General features: G+C 41.3%; 1 pseudogene across 1 annotated transcript; it reads right to left on the reverse strand.

Moving 5' to 3' along the window:
* Nucleotides 1–7,572: 7,572 nt before the first annotated feature.
* Nucleotides 7,573–10,512, reverse strand: LOC147349796 (TAF5-like RNA polymerase II p300/CBP-associated factor-associated factor 65 kDa subunit 5L pseudogene; annotated as a pseudogene). The gene has a single exon (XR_015150529.1). The product of XR_015150529.1 is annotated as a TAF5-like RNA polymerase II p300/CBP-associated factor-associated factor 65 kDa subunit 5L pseudogene (transcript).
* Between the last annotated feature and the right edge of the window lie 2,776 nt (nucleotides 10,513–13,288).

Below are 13,288 nucleotides of genomic sequence, written 5' to 3' on the forward strand. Positions count from 1 at the left end.
TGTCCTTGTACTCACTAGTTTGTTGTATTTTTTTAGATCCCACATATAAGTGGTATCATATAAGATTTGGCTTCCTCAATTTGACTTATTTCACTTAGTATGCTGCTGCTGCTGCTGCTGCTAAGTCACTTCAGTTGTGTCCGACGCTGTGAGACCCCAGAGATGGCAGCCGACCAGGCTCCCACGTCCCTGGGATTCTCCAGGCAAGAACACTGGAGTGGGTTGCCATTGCCTTCTCCAATGCATGAAAGTGAAAAGTCAAAGTGAAGTCACTCAGTCATGTCCAACTCTTAGTTATCCCATGGACTGCAGCCTACCAGGCTTCTCCATCCATGGGATTTTCCAGGCAAGAGTACCGGAGTGGGGTGCCATTGCCTTCTCTGTCACTTAGTATAATACCCCCAAGTCCATTATTATTGTTGTAAACGGTAAAATTTTATTATTTCTTATGGCTGAGTAGTATTATATAAACATATATATAGATGCAGATAGGGTATTTATATACATATATATATCACATGGGGCTATCTGATGGCTCAGTGTTAAAGAACCTGCCTACAATGCAGGAGATGCAAGAGATACAGGTTGGATCCCTGGGTTGGGAAGATCCCCTGCAGGAGGAAATGGCAACCTACTCAGTATTCTTGCCTGGAGAATCCCATGGACAGAGGAGCCTCACAGGCTACAGTGCATAGGGTTGCAAAGAGTTAGACATGACTAAAGGGACTTAGCATGCACACATGCATATATCTCGCATTCTCTTTATTCATTCATCTGTAAGAATATACATACCAACAATTGCCTTAAATATAAATGGACTAAATGCTTTGATCAGAAGACACAGAGTATCTGAATACCTAGAGAAACAAGACTTGTATATTTGCTGCCAACAAGACTCACTTCAGATCTAAAGACACACACATCCTCTGAAAGTGAGGGGATGGAAAAATGTATTTAACACAAGTGGAAATCAAAAGAAAACCAGAACAACAATTCTTATACCAGAAAAAAATACTTTAAAAATAAAGACTGTTACAAAAAACAAAGAAGGACACTATGTAATGATCAAATGATCAATCAAAGAACAAGATGTAACAATTGTAGAAATATATGCCCTCAACATAGGAGGACATAAATACACAGGCAAATATTAATGGACATAAAAAGAAATATCAACAGTAAACAGTAATAGTAAGGGATTTTAATACCTTATATATGTCAATGGACACATTATCCAGACATAAACTCTAATAAGGAACCATTCGCCTTAAATAAATACCTAGGAATAAACCTACCTATGGAGGCAGAAGGCCTACACTCAGAAAACTATAAAATACTGATAAAAAAAATAAAAGATGACACAAACAGATGTTCTTGGATTGGAAGAATCAATATTGTGAAAATGACTACACTGACTAAAGAAATCTACATATGCAATGCAGTCCCTATCAAATTACCAATAATTGGTAAAATGGATCATTTAGTCCATTTACATTTTTCACAGAATTGGAACAAAAATTTATAATTTGTATGGAAACACAAAAGACCCCAAATAACCAAAGCAATCTTGAGAATGAAAAACAGAGCTGGAGTAATTGGATTCCCTCACTGCAGACTATACTATAAAGCAATAGAGATCAAAACAGTATGGTACTGGCACAAAAACAGAAATACAGATCAATAGAACAGGACAGAAAGTCTACAGATTAAACCCAGGCACCTACAGTCATCTAATCTATGACAGAGTCAAGAATACACAATGGAGCAAGACAATTGCTTCAATAAGTAATGCTGAGAAAAGTGAATAGCTACATATAAATGAATGAAATTAGAACCCTAATATCATAAACAAACTCAAAATGGATTAAAGAGCTAAATGTAAGGCCAGATACTATAAAACTCATAGAAAACATAGGCAGAGTACTCTTTGACATAAATCTCAGTAAAAGCTTTGTCAATCCACCTCCTTGAGTAATGAAAATAATTACAAAAATAAACAAATGGGACCTAATTAAACTTAAAACCTTTTTCACAGCAAAGGAAACCATAATCAAAACAAAAAGACAACTCTCAGATTGGGAAAAAAAATATGTGCAAACAAAGCAAGTGACATGGGATTAATCTCCAAAATAAACAAACAGCTCGTGCAGCTCATTATTAAAAAAAAAAAAATACAGCCGAATAAAAAAAACCAGGTGGATGATCTGAATAGACATTTCACTCAAGAAGACGTACAGATGGCCAAAAACACATAAAAAGATGCTCAACATCAGTAATTACTAGAGAAACACAAATTAAAGCTACAATGAGGTATCACCTTAAATCAGTCAGAATGGCCATGATAAAAAATTTATAAACAATAAATGCTAGAGACAGTGTGAATAAAAGGGAGCCCTCCTACACTGTTGTTGGGAATTTAAACAGGTACAGGCACTATACAGAACAGTATGGAAGTTCCTTAAAAAACTAAAAACAGAGCTACCATATGATCCAGCAACCCCTCTCCTGGGCTATATCTAGAGAAAACCATAATTGGAAAAGATACATGCATCCCAATGTTCACTGCACTACTATTTACAATAGCCAGAACCTGGAAGTAATCAAAATGTCCATCAACAAAGGAATAAAGATGTGGTACATATATATACAATGGAATGTTACTGAGCCATAAAAATAACAAAATAATTCCATTTGGAGCAACAGGGATGGACCTAGAGACTGTTATACTTACTGCTATACTTAGTGAATTAAGTTGAACAGAGAAAGACAAATCTTATGTGATATCATTTGTGGAAGCAAAAAAAAAAAAAAAAGGTACAAATGAACTTAGTTACAAAGCAGATATAGAGTCAAAGATTTAGAAAACTAACATGGTTACCAAGGAGCTAAGGAGGGGAAGGATAAATTGAGAGATTTTCATTGACATACACAAACCACTCTATATAAAACCAATAACTAATAAGAACCTATTGTATGGCACTGGGAATTCTACTCAATACTCTGTAAAGGCTTATATGGGAAAAGAATCTAATAAGAGTGGATATATGTATACACACAATTGATCCAGTTTGCTATACAGCAGAAACTAACACAACATTCTGGAGGAGGAAATGATAACCCACTCCAGTATTCTTGCTTGGAGAATTCCATGGACAGAGGAGCCTGGTGGGCTGGAGTCCATGGGGTTACAAAATCAGACATGACTGAGCATGCATGCACAGTGCAACATTGTAAATCAACTGTGTGTGCTAAGTTGCTCAATCCTGTCCAACTGTTTGTGCCTCATGGACCATAACCTGTCATGGACTATGTCCATGGGGATTCTCCAGGCAAGAATACTGGAGTAGGTTGCCATGCCCTCCTCCAGGGGATCTTCTCAACCCAGGGATCGAATCCCACGATTCCCGTATTACAGGCAGATTCTTTACCGTCTGAGCCAGTTTAAAAAGTAACACATTAGACCAGATGAACTTAATTGATATTTATAGAGCATTTCATCTGAAAGCAGAAGAATACATATTCTTTTCAGGTACACATGGAACCTTCTTCAGGATAGAAAACATGCTGGCCACAAGACAAGTCTCAGGAAATTTAAGAAAACTGAAATCATACGAAACATCTTTTCTGATCACAATGCTATGAGGCTGAAAATCAACTACAAGAAAAAACAACTTCAAAAAAACAAACAAATAGAGGCTAAACAACATGTGCCTCTTCATGAGAGTGAAAGAGGAGAGTGAAAAAGTTGGCTTAAAGCTCAACATTCAGAAAACTAAGATCATGGCATCTGGTCCCATCATTTCATAGGAAATAGATGGGGAAATAGTGTCAGACTTTATTTTTTGGGGCTCCAAAATCACTGCAGATGGTGATTGCAGCCATGAAATTAAAAGACGCTTACTCCTTGGAAGGAAAGTTATGACCAACCTAGATAGCATATTCAAAAGCAGAGACATTACTTTGCCAACAAATCCGTCTAGTCAAGGCTATGGTTTTTACAGTGGTCATGTATGGATGTGAGAGTTGGACTGTGAAGAAAGCTGAGCGCCGAAGAATTGATGCTTTTGAACTGTGGTGTTGGAGAAGACTCTTGAGAGTCCCATGGACTGTAAGGAGATCCAACCAGTCCATTCTGAAGGAGATCAGCCCTAGGATTTCTTTGAAAGGAATGATGCTAAAGCTGAAACTCCAGTACTTTGGCCACCTCATGCGAAGAGTTGACTCATTGGAAAAGACTCTGATGCTGGGAGGAATTGGGGGCAGGAGGAGAAGGGGACGACGGAGGATGAGATGGCTGGTTGGCATCGCTGACTCGATGGATGTGATTCTGAGTGAACTCCGGGAGTTGGTGATGGACAGGGAGGCCTGGTGTGCTGCGATTCATGGGGTTGCAAAGAGTCAGACAGGACTGAGTGACTGAACTGAACTGAAACAATATGTAATCAACATGTAACCAATGGATCACTGAAGAAATGAAAGAGAAAAAATATAGAGACAAGAGTCTTTCATTTGTAGAGACAAATGAAAATGAAAACACGGTTATCCAAAATTTATGGGACACAGCAAATGCAGTTCTACAATGGAAGTTAATAGCATTATAATTTTACCTTAGAAAAATGTGATATAAGGAAGAAAAATCTCAAATGAACTACTTCAGTTTACACCTTAAGCAATTACAGAAAAAAAGAGTAAACAAAACCCAAAATTAGCAGAAGGAAAGAAATCATAAAGGTCAATGCAGAAATAAATGGAGATAAAGAAAACAATAGAAAGGATCAGTGAAACTAAAAACTGGTTCTTTGAAAAGATCAATTTGATAAGCTTTTAGCCAGACTCATCAAGGAAAAAATGAAGAGGTCTCAAGTCAATAAAATTAGAAACGAAAAAGGAGAAGCTACAACGGACATCACAGAAACACAAAAGATCACAAAAGCAGACTACAAAAAAACATATATCCCAATAAAATAGATGACCTAGAAGAAATGGAAAATTTCTCAGAAATGTACAATCTTCCACAATTGAACCAGGAAGAAACAGAGAAAATGAACCACCAAATTACCAGTAATAAAATTAAATCCTTTATTTGAAAACTCCCAATAAACCAAAGTCCAGGACTAGGTGGCTTCACAGGTGAATCTGATCAAATACTTAAGAGTTAAAACCTATCCTTCTGAAACTCTTGCAAAAAAGGCAGAGGAAGGAACACTTCTGAACACACCACCCTGATACCAAAACCAAAGATATCACAAATAAGAGTACAGAAAAATATCACTGATGAACGTAGACCCTAAAATCCTCAACAAAATATTAGCAGTCTGAATCCAACAATACATTAAAAGGATCATAGACCATGATCCAGTGGCATTTATTCCAGGGACACAAGGATTTTCGATTTTCACAAATCTATCAATCTGCCAAATTAACTAACAGAAGACTAAAAACCATATGATCATATAGTTACAGATACATATATATGGAATCTAGAGAAGTAGTAATAGCAACCCACTCCAGTACTCTTGCCTGCAAAATCCCATGGATGGAGGAGCCTGGTAGACTGCAGTCCATGAGATCGCTAAGAGTCAGACACGACTGAGTGACTTCACTTTCACTTTTCACTTTCATGCATTGGAGAAGGAAATGGCAACCCACTCCAGAGTTCTTGCCTAGAGAATCCCAGGGACGGGGAAGCCTGGTGGGCTGCCGTCTATGGGGTCACACAGAGTCAGAAACGACTGAAGCGACTTAGCAGCAGAAGCAGCAGAGAAGTAGTACTAATGATCCTATTTTCAAGAAAGTAATGGAGATGCAGACGTAGAGAATGGACTTGTGGACACAGCAGGGGAAGGAGATGGTAGGACAAATTGAGAAAGTAGCACTGACATATAAGACAGATAGCTAGTGGGAAACTGCTATATAACACAGGGAGCCCAGCCTGGCACTTTATGATAACTTAGAGTAGTGGGACAGGAGAGAGGTGGGAGGCTTTTGAGGGAGGGGATATACACACACACACACACACGTACATATATGCTGCTGCTGCTTCTAAGTCGTTTCAGTCGTGTCCGACTCTGTGCGACCCCATAGATGGCAGCCTACCAGGCTCCCCTGTCCCTGGGATTCTCCAGGCAAGAACACTGGAGTGGGTTGCCATTTCCTTCTCCAATGCATGAAAGTGAAAAGTGCAAGTGAAGTCGCTCAGTCCTGTCCGACTCCTAGCGACCCCATGGACTGTAGCCTAGTAGGCTCCTCCGTCCTTGGGATTTGCCAGGCAAGAGTACTGAAGTGGGTTGCCATTGCCTTCTCCTATGTGTGTGTGTGTGTGTGTGTGTGTGTGTGTGTGTGTATATGTATATATAAAATCATGGCCAGTTCTCATTGTTGTGCAGCAGAAACCAATACAACACTGAAAACAATTACCCTCCAATTAAAACATAAATTAAGAAACCCATATGATCATCTCAACAGACACAGAAAAAGCTTTTGTCAAATGACACATTATACTAAAAAGTATTTACTTTGGTAATGTCTTTTATGAGATGCAATGCACATAACCTCTTAAATTGTTCAATTCAGTGTTTTTTAGCATATTCACAAAGTTTGTCATCATTATCCTGATCATTTATGGAACACATTCATCATCTCGAAACATAAACCTCATACACTTTAACTATCCCCTCTCTGCTAATCACCCATACCAGCAGTCCTAGGCAATCACTGTTCTGCTTTCTGTCTCCATAGATTAGCCCATTATTACACTCTGTTGGATTTAACTTGCTAATATTGTTTTGAGCACTTCTGCATCTGTATTCATAATAGATAACTATTATGTAGTGTTATTTTTTATTATGTCTTCATCTGTTTTGATATCTGGGCAATACTGGTCTTATCAAAAGAATATTGGCCATATAAAATTAAGTTTTCAAATGTTTGGCAAACATGCAACTGTGAGACCATATCAGCTTGGACTTTTTGTTGGTGGTGATGAAAGTTTTTTGTTCCTAATTAAAACCTTTATTATATGACTATTCAGATTCTGTATTTTTTTTTTTGAATTCAGCTTTGTTAGTTTTTGTTTTTCCAGGAATTTGTACATTTAAACTAAGTTTTTTATTTTCATACAGTTTTCATTGTCCCTTTAATTTTAGTAGAGTCAAAAGGAGTATCTGCTCTTTTCTCTGTCTTTGCATTGAATCTTTGCTTATTTTCTCTGTCAACATAATGAAATCTTTGCCATTTTGTTGATCTCTTCAAATGACCATTTTTGGTTTTATTGATTTTTATATTGTTTTTCTATTTTTTATTTCATTAATTTCTGCTCTAATCTTTTTATTTTCTTTTGGACATAGGCTTCACTTTTTAAAATTAATTTCTTAATTGAAGGGTTATTGATCTCTTAATGTAGACCTTTCTAGCTATAAAAATTCCTTAAGCATTATTTTTACTGAAATTCATAAGTTTTGGCATGTTGTGTCTTTATTTCATTAAAAGTAATTTATAGTTTCTCATTTCTTTTTTGGCATGTTATTTAGGAATGTGCTATTTTAATTTTCACATATTTATGAGTCTCCTCCATTTCTTTCTATTATTGACTTAAATTTTATTCCACTTTGGTTACAAGATCATAAACCTTTATTTTTTTGGAACTAAATACATATTAATAGAAAACAAAATACAAAAAATGTCTCTTCAGGAAACAGAAATATTTAATCCTTTTCCAACAAATCAGAAGTTGCTTCATCCTCAGAGCGCAGTTTTTGATGCGTGTGTTCATACTTAAGATATGTTTCACAGACTGTTCATTAAACTGCTATTGGAAAGCAGGAGGTAGAAGGGACCATTTCAGGAGAAAAAGACATTGGAAAAGCCACACCTCAGAATTATCTGGAAATTCAACACTTTCTATCTTACCACTTTTCACTTCCAATTATTTTCATTTCTTTACCACAATCTGCCCTTTCAGGGGATAGAACTGTTAATAGAGGTGCAATCCCCAAAATAATCTTTCTTTCCCACCATGCATGCAAGAGCCAAAAACTTTCTCGTGAAATCCACACACCCATTTCTAGAAACATCAGCTGCAATGATCTGTCACCCAGAAATTTCTCCTTTCTCCCAATTGACTGAGCAACCAAGTTCTCTGAATCCCCTGAACCTCAAATTTCCAGTATCATAGCCAGTGCCAGGAGAAAAACCTGAAAGATGAGAGCAGAGAAGGCTCTCTGCCAGTGCTGGGTTTCCTCTTCTTCACAATAAAGAATCCTAGTTCTCTGCAATCACAGAAAAGGAAAGACATTTGCCAGCATGACCCTGCCCCATTTCCTAATTCCCACTCCCGTATTCTTACCCTGATAGAGTCCCTTCCACTCAGTGACCCTGCAGCACTGCTCCTATGGAGGGCACCCAGCAAACATCCTCCTGCCCAGTGCAGCCCCAGTGAAGGAAGGTCGCCTTGGCGCCAGAGACTGGAAAGAGCCACAGGAGGACACAGAACTATTTCTGTGTTTCCAGATTTCATGTTCATTCCCATCACCACCCTTCCTCTCCCTGTCTTTCCACACTGGAGAAGGACTGAGAAGAGGGTGGTGGGCTCGGGACATCTGTGGGTCTTTCACAGTCAGGCAGTGATTCCGTCCGTCTGTCCTAAGGCTTGCGGTCTTGTGCCCTTTGCACGCACCAACTCATTACATCAAATATACAAATCGAGGTTCCTCATTTTCTTGTGTGATTCCGGCCACCAGCAGGAGGTTGCAGGCCATGAACTGCACGCTCAGCACATTGCTCATCTGGTGGGTGTAGACGCCCAGGAGCTCTCTGGATGAGCCGTCTGCCGGCGTGCGGCTGTGCGTGCCCTTGATGTCCCAGACACGCACTGAGTTGTCCATGGATGCTGACGCGGTTAGGCTGCTGTCCGGGCTGAAGGTGAGGCTGGTGATGTTGTCCGTGTGGCCCTGCAGCTCTTTGCAGAGGGTCCCGGAGGCCAGGTCCCAACAGCTTCAGCCGCTGGTCCTCGCCTGCGGACACCAGGTACTTACCGTTGGAGGAAAAGGCCAGGGAGTGCAAGGGGCTGCGGTGGCCGATGGAGAGCCTCACCGAGTTCCCCTGCTGGGTGCTCCACAGCCACACCGTCTTGTCGGTCGAGCCCGTGGCTAAGTAATTTGAATTGGGGTGGAACTTGACGCAGTCCACGTCTGCCAGGTGTCCGGCATAGATTCGAAGAGGATAAGTCCGATCAAATGACCAGAGGTGGGCCGTGCAGTCGTGGCACCCGCTGGTGAAGTACAGGCTGTGCGGGCTGATGTCCAGGTCCCACAAGGGGCAGGCGTGGCCCTGGTACTGCACAGTGTTGGTGAAGGTGCCCAGGTCCCAATACCTGATGGATGTGTCTTCAGAGCAGGAGAGCAGCGCAGAGCTGTCCAGAAGGAACCTGGTGCCGTACACCGGCCCACAGTGTCCCCGCAGGACTTTCATCTCCAGAACTGCGCTGTCGTCCTCTTCCTCCTCCGGGACATCACCAGCCAAGTGGATGTGAGATGCGTCGACTTGAGGCGGTTGGGATTTTAACTTCTTGGAACACGCACTCCACAGTTTTATACAGGAGTTGTCAAAGCCCGTGGCAAGCAGCCTGCTGTCTGGGGAGACCTCCGCCGTGTTCAGCAGCTGCTTCGTGTTGTAGAAAGCTTAGAAGCAGATGGTGGTGAGGGACTGGGGGCTGTCCCAGATGCGCTTGATGCTCTCCCGCAGGGCCTCCAGCGCCTCCTCGTTCCGCAGGACAGGTTTTGGCACATCAGTGGGCTCTAGGCCGCTGGAGGAGCCACCGCTGGCGTAGAGCTGGTAGTCCATCCTCTTGGCGGGCCGCAAACTGGGCACGATGTGCCAGGCCACGACTCTGCCCAGCGCAGTGTCGTCTCTCTGGGGGCAGCGGCGAAAGGAATAGCAGCTTGTCTTCCGGTCGACAGACCACGTACTTGTTGTCCAGGAAGCCCTGCAGCCGGAAGTTACACGTAAACAGGATATCCTTACTGGTCCGCATGGTCCGCAGCTGCTCGATGACGTCATCGGCACTGGCCTCCTCACTTCACGGCTCTGCCAGGTGTCAGAGTCGGTGAGAAAATTCCACAGCCTTCCTATTGTACTTCATATTGCTGGGGCTCTCCCTCGCAAGAGGGTACAGACACTGTGAAGGCACAACCAGATTCTGACTGGGCTGCAAGGCTGGCTGCCATCTCCTGAGCTTTCTGCAACCAGCGCAGACCCTGCTTCAGCCGGCAAGGCACATCCTAGTACTGGCGACGTTTGAGATCCAGGACGCGGCCGTCTGGATCTGCTCCGTGAGCACTTGTGTCATGACTGAAGATCCCAGGCGGCTCCTGCTTCCCCTACTGCTGCTGCCGCCGCCAGGGTTTCGCAATGCCCCGTGCCGATCAGCCCCCTCAGAGTCTCCAGGGCAGCTGAGAGATGACTGACTGAGGTGACTAGCTGACTCAGAGCCACTTCGGGCTGAGCCAGGCCCTCATAAACATTTATAGTCTTTCAGTTCTGTTAAATATATTAAATTTTGTTCTATGGCCTATCCTGGAGAATTCTCTTTGTGCACTTGAGAAGAGTATATATTCTACTCTTTTAAGTGTTCTATAGAGCTCTGTTAGGTCAATTTAGTTTACAGCGCGTTCAAGCCTCCTATTTCCTATTTATCTTCTTACTATGATGTTTTTCTATATCTTTGTGTTTATCCTAGTTAGAGTCCTTTAGGCTTCATGGGTGTGTGGATTAAAATTTTTCATCAGGTTTAGACATTTCAATTATCATTTCTTTAAATATTTTTTTCCTCTTTTTCTCTTTGTTCTCTTTTGTTACAGTCTTTGTTTTAAGGAAAATCTGTTTTGTTTGATATGAGTATTGCTACCCTAACTTTCCATTTCCATGGAATGTATTTTTCCACCCCATCATTTTCACGCTTTTTATTTGTGTCTTTAAATCGTTTGAGTCATGTGTAGGCAGCATTTAGATAGGTCTTCTTTTTCTGCCCATTCAGCTACCCTGTGTCTTTTGATTGGAGCATTTAGTCTATTTACATTTAAATAAGTCTGGTCCCTCTAGTCAAGGCTATGGTTTTTCTAGTAGTCATGTATGGATGTGAGAGTTGGGCTGTGAAGAAAGCTGAGCACTGCAGAATTGATGCTTTTGAACTGTGGTGTTGGAGAAGACTCTTGAGAGTCACTTGGACTGCAAGGAGATCCAACCAGTCCATTCTAAAGATCAGTCCTGGGATTTCTTTGGAATGAATGATGCTAAAGCTGAAACCCCACTACTTTGGCCACCTCATGCAAAGAGTTGACTCATTGGAAAAGACTCTGATGCTGGAAGGGATTGGGGACAGGAGGAGAAGGGGACAACAGAGGATGAGATGGCTGGATGGCATCACAGACTCCATGGACCTGAATTTGGGTGAACTCCCGGAGTTGGTGATGGACAGGGAGGCCTGGTGTGGTGCAATTCATGGGGTCAGGAAGAGTCAGACATGACTGAGCGAGTGAACTGAACTGAACTGTACTTATTGTTACATTGTTAATTGTTTTGCATACATTGGTGAACCTATTGATTTTCCACATTTCTCTCCACCTTTTTTTCTTCATTTTTTTCTATTACTCAGAGTTCATAAGCTCTATTGATTTATTTTCAAGTTCACTAATTCTTTCATCTGCCAATTCAAATCTGCTAGTAGATCCCTCTAAGGAATGTTTCTTCCAGTTGTATTTTTCAGCTCCAAATTGCTATAGTTTTTACATTATTTCTGTGCTGTACTGTGCTTAGTCTGTCAGTCGTGCCCTACTCTTTTTGACCCCATGGATTGTAGCCCTCCAGGCACGTCTATCCACAGGGATTCTCCAGGCAAGAATACCGAACTAGGTTGCCATGCCCTCCTACCAACCCAGGGATCGAACCCAGGTTTCCTGCATTGCATACAGATTCTTTTACTGTCTGAGCCACCCGGGAAGCCCAAGATACTGGAGTGGGTAGCCTATCCCTTTTCCAGGGCATCTTCCCAACCCAGGAATTGAACCATGGTCTCCTGCATTGCAGGTGGATTCTTTACCAGCTGAGCTACTAGGGAAGCCCACATTATTTCTATTTCTGTATTAATATTTTCCTTTGCTGCAATATTATCATCACATCTTTTTTACTTCGTTTAGAATCGTTCTCTTTAGTTTGAGATATATTTATAATGGTCATATTGAAGTTTTTGTCTGTTACAGCTCACATGTGGTTGATCTCACGAAGTATATTTTTCCACTGTTTAGTTGCTTTTTTCTGTGTACATGTCAGAACTTCCTATTTATTTGCATGATATGCCTATAACTACACCTGTACCTATCTATATACATCGCATATTGATAAAATTGCTCCGGTATAACATTGACACAGTTTCTACATTTTTTAATATCCAGTCCCCCCAAATATATATATCAAATGTGTATATATATTATGTATAATACATATGTGTTCAGTTCAGTTCAGTTGCTCAGTCGTGTCCGACTCTTTGTGACCCCATGAATCACAGCAGGCCAGGCCTCCCTGTCCATCACCAACTCCCGGAGTTCACCCAAACTCATGTGCATCGAGTTGGTGATGCCATCTAGCCATCTCATCCTCTGTTGTCCCGTTCTCCTCCTGCCCCCAATCCCTCCCAGCATCAGGGTCTTTTCCAATGAGTCAACTCTTCGCATGAGGTGTATACATATATATATATAAAGGCTTCCCAGGTGGTGCTAGTGGTAATAAACCCTCCTACCAATGCAGGAGACATAAGAGTTGTGCATTTGATCCCTGGGTTGGGAAGATCCCCTGGAGAAGGGGGCATGGCAACCCTCTCCATTATTTTTGCCTGGAGAATCCCATGGACAGAGAAGCATGGTGGGCTACAGTCCATGGGGTCACACAGAGTTGGACACACTGATTGAAGTGACTTAGCACATATATATTTACAAATGTATATGTGTGTGTATATATATATGTGTGTGTGTGTTCATTTGATATATATTTTAGGGGAACTAGATATTTAAAAAGGTAGCAATTGTGTGAATGTTCTACTATAGAAATTTTATCAACTTATATTTAATGTTGTAGAAACTTTGGATGTTCCCCTTTCCACTCTCTGGGACTTGTTTTTGCTGTTTGTTCCTTACTTTGTTTACTGACTAACAAGATTATTTTAGCAAAGTATATTTCACCCCCATAATGTGAGCCACTGTCATTGCCACATGGAGGTGAAGTCTTCATGAGCACTGTC

The sequence above is a fragment of the Bos grunniens genome, chromosome 21 (assembly GCF_055505025.1).
Source record: "Bos grunniens cultivar Pamir isolate PY7600 chromosome 21, Bosgru_T2T1.0, whole genome shotgun sequence".
Classification (NCBI taxonomy): domain Eukaryota; kingdom Metazoa; phylum Chordata; class Mammalia; order Artiodactyla; family Bovidae; genus Bos; species Bos grunniens.